General features: G+C 48.9%; 1 pseudogene; it reads right to left on the bottom strand.

The window, feature by feature from the left end:
- Positions 1 to 979: 979 nt before the first annotated feature.
- On the bottom strand, positions 980 to 1,949 carry LOC127193045 (heterogeneous nuclear ribonucleoproteins A2/B1-like; annotated as a pseudogene).
- Between the last annotated feature and the right edge of the window lie 1,947 nt (positions 1,950 to 3,896).

The following is a 3,896-nucleotide window of genomic DNA, read 5'->3' as shown; positions in this document are numbered from 1 at the left end:
CTTTGTTCCTGTCAGCTAGGAATGCTGGGGGCTCTGCCGAGCGGGCTCATTTCTCAGGAGTTACCCCAACCCAGGCCACTCCATGACTTTTCAGTCTTTAAACTTTCTCAAAGGTATACTGACTCCATCATAGTGAGAAAAATATCAGGGGCAGCTACAGCTCGTTTTCCTGACCTACAGAGATAGACTAGAAAGTTCGTCTGTCGGAAAGCACAGCATGCACAGCGATCAATCCTATTCTCTATTGAAGCCACACGCACCTGAGCTGCCTTTGAGCTGCTGCCTATGCTAAACGCAGCAGCCAGCAGTCTTCTCGCTTTTCTAGAGGGCTTGGGTGACTGTTACCAGACCCCGCGCTAGCATCACCACAGAAGGCTCTCATGAAGCAGTCCACACTGACACCACATCCAACCCATCTTTCAACATTCTGAGACCTGCATCATCATCATTATTATTTTATTTTTTTCCCTTAGAATTATTTTATATTAAATCATAAACAACAGCTCCTTAACTCTACACATACACCTAACATTTTAAAGGACAAGTGCTATGTCATATTACACCATGGCGCTGGCTAACAGCTCTTCAAAACTTTTGAGAAAAAAAATCTTTGAAAAAAGGTTTCACACGTCACAGGAAACTTTCACATTTAACATTATCAAAGAAGGGATGCTTCTGCACTCTTACAAAGACCACTAGAATGAAACAACAATTAAAAAGCTAAAAAACTGTCTCAAAGGCATTTTTTTTCCAGTCCTTCCTTACAGTAAGGTAATGTTATTAGATAATCCAGTCCATTCACAAGATGGCTCTCGGCTTCTGCTCTGCTGTCTTCTGCCACACCACTGCGTATTTATGCATGACTGAGGTAAGAGTTTCCTTAACAATGTTATGTCGATAACCTGAGGCTGTTCTGTTACATCTGGGCTCTCGTCCTCTGCTGTTTATACAGTGAGGCCCATGGTGAGTAGGAATAAGCTCAGGATCGGCTCCTCCCATCAGAGCCCCCACTTCCTCCGCTTGCTCCACCATACAGTCCTCCCATGTTCCTGCCACCACCAAAGTCTGCACTCTTCACTGGGCCATAATTAGAAGGCTCCTGGTTATAATTTCCCAAGTCACTGTAGTTTCCACTTGCATAGCTCCCTTCTCTGAAGTTGTCCCTCCGCAGCCCCAACTCTGGTCACCGTACCCAGGTCCCCCACTACTGTATTCTCCTCTTCCTCCTCCATTCCCATTATTGCCACCTGCCGAATCCACATCCATTGGACCATCCACTAAAGTTGTTTCCTGGTCTAAGTCCCGAAACAGCCACCGCCATCACAAGACTCCTCAAAGCCAAAGTTTCTTCCTTGTCCATTCCTAGAACTTTGGACTTCCTGCATTTCCTGTCTAGACAATGCCTTTCTAACTTCTGCATTGTGACCATTGATGGTATGATATTTTTGCAATATGATTTTACCCACAGGATCATGGCCATTAAAAGTAACAAAGCCAAAGCCTCTTTTCTTTCCAGACTGCCTATCAGTAATTATTTCAATTTTTCCAATATTCTTCAAAGCAATCTGTAAGGCGGTGTTCCTTAGTATCTTCTTTAATCCCACCGACAAAGAGCTTGCTCACAGTCACGTGGGCTCCTGGTTTTCCAGACTCTTCTCTTGCTACAGCACGTTTTGGCTCAACTACCCTACGATTAATGGAGTGAGGCCTTGCAGCCATGGCAGCGTCAACCTCGGCCGTGGATGAGAGTTACAAAGCCAAATCCTCTTGATCTTTTGCTTGCCGGATCCCTCATAACCACACAGTCCGTGAGCTTTCCCCATTGCTCATAGTAGTTTCTCAAACTTTCTTCTGTGGTTTCAAAGCTTAAGCCTCCAATGAAGAGTTTACGGAACTGTTCCCGCTTTCTTTCTCCTCTCCAAAGGAACGGTTTCTAAAGTTGTCTCCATTCTCAGGCGCAAGTCGCTTCTGCCCAATTTTCAGCAGCTGAGTGAGATGAGAAAGGCTTCCTGGGACACACACACACACACACACACACTCACATGTTCCTGACACTGTGGTGAGAAAGCCACTGTACTGCCAGAAGCTCCTGAACACAAGACTGGGCACTGCTGCTTTATTATTTTAATAATAATAATACATTAAAAACAATGTGTGTGTGTGTGTGTGTGTGTGTGTGTGTGTGTGTGTGTGTGTGTGTGTGTGTGTGTGTGTGGGTGTCCATGTGCAGTGCCACTCATGTGAAGATCAGAGGCCATTTACGGAATCTCATCTCTCCTTTCACCGTCACATAGGCTCTGGGAGTTGAACTCAGGTCAGGACTCTGTGACAGGCTCTTTTACCTGCTGAGCCATCTCATCAGCCACTGCCCTGTCTTATTCTGACCTTCCTTCAGGGTCCTTATTGTGTTGCTGTCAAAAAAAACCTGAGCAGCGCCTACTGTGGCACAAAGTCAGGTTATGAGCTGGATCCGTAACAAGACTGCCTCAGTCCCTGACCCTGAGGGAGAGCGCTCCTTCATGTGGCTGCCTATTGCCCTCTCCAGCGTCTCCTTCTCCATGCTTAAATCGTGCACTGCTTGCTGACCTGAGCACGCACAGAGCCCCACACATTACAAAAGAGTCCCCAGCTCCCAGGTCAAAGACCACCATGAGCCCACAAATCTGGTGCCTGTCTCCAAGCAGTGTGGCAGCCACAGAAGGGCCAATGAGTGTCATCACCAATAAACACAGCACTGGGTAAACTTCCTGGGAGGGTCTGTAGGCTAAGGTTTTCCTCCTCGAGAATGTCTTTCCAGAAGATCAGCCCCTTGTTTTCTTGGCTCCCAGGTGGTGTCGCGGTGAGGTCATACCTGGAGCTTCCAGGAGGAGCTCCCTTATCAGATCCTTTCTCCTAGGGTTTGGCCAGAGTCCACGGGCCCAACCCATACGGGTGCCCCACCCCCCGGGGCAGTGAAGGGGACAGTGCCAGGGTACCTCCCTCTGAGGTCCAGCCCCCAGAGGAGAGTGCCCCCTAGAGGTGCCAATGTGTCTGTGATGGGCAGAGGAGACTCCATGTGGCCTGTGTTCCATTACTGCTCCCAAGCAGGCAGGTGTGAGGTCATTTCCGACTCCATTTTCCCAGCTGTGACATGTGGCTGAGGAGTGAACTCTGCATGCTCACCCTGAGCATGGGCCTGCCTCAGTTCTTGGTTTGGGCTGCAAGTACCTCCATGGATCTGGCTAGTGGTGGGGAGGAGCATTGCTATCCAGAGGCCCCAAGAGACATAAGGCTGAGCTCTCCTTTTCCTGCCTTCTGAGGCTTGGGTGTGGGGACAAATTTGGCTGTGGCCCCTGGTTATCAGGGCTTAGGCAGAGACTCCTAGAATTTAGGGACAATTAACCATTCTGTTCCTCTCTTTGTGGAGATCTATGCCCTGAAATCATTGGGGCCTTGCTCATGGACAAGGCTTACCCCTTGCACGGGCTATTCCACCTCAGCAATTACCCTGTAGCTTTTGTCTGTGTGTCACCTTCCGAAAGGATCTTGGCACGGGTGTCTCTCACACGACAGTCATCTAATATGAAGGGAAGCACACGATGCGGTTCCAGAAGGGACCGTGGGGGCGGGACCCTCCATGGGAAGACAAGGAAGAGCTGGGCATGGTGCTCCCTCCAGTGTGCTCCCCAGGAGCAGGAGCCCTCATCAGAGCAGTTGTTGAGGCCGTTTCTGGACAAGCGTCTGCAGTACAGCAGCTAGCTGTTCAACTGCTCCTATCAGAACAATGCTACTCTTAGCGCGATCTCTGAAGATACTGAACAGATTGCGAGGTGATTCACTTCAGTTCCACGGCTTCCAGGCAAGTTCTCTGTCACATCCTGCACCTGAACCAGGTTCTCATGATTAATCCTATTATC

Source organism: Acomys russatus, chromosome 8, assembly GCF_903995435.1.
Source record: "Acomys russatus chromosome 8, mAcoRus1.1, whole genome shotgun sequence".
NCBI lineage: Eukaryota > Metazoa > Chordata > Mammalia > Rodentia > Muridae > Acomys > Acomys russatus.
Note: the sequence above shows the minus strand (reverse complement) of the source record. Positions and strands in the feature narration are given on the sequence as shown.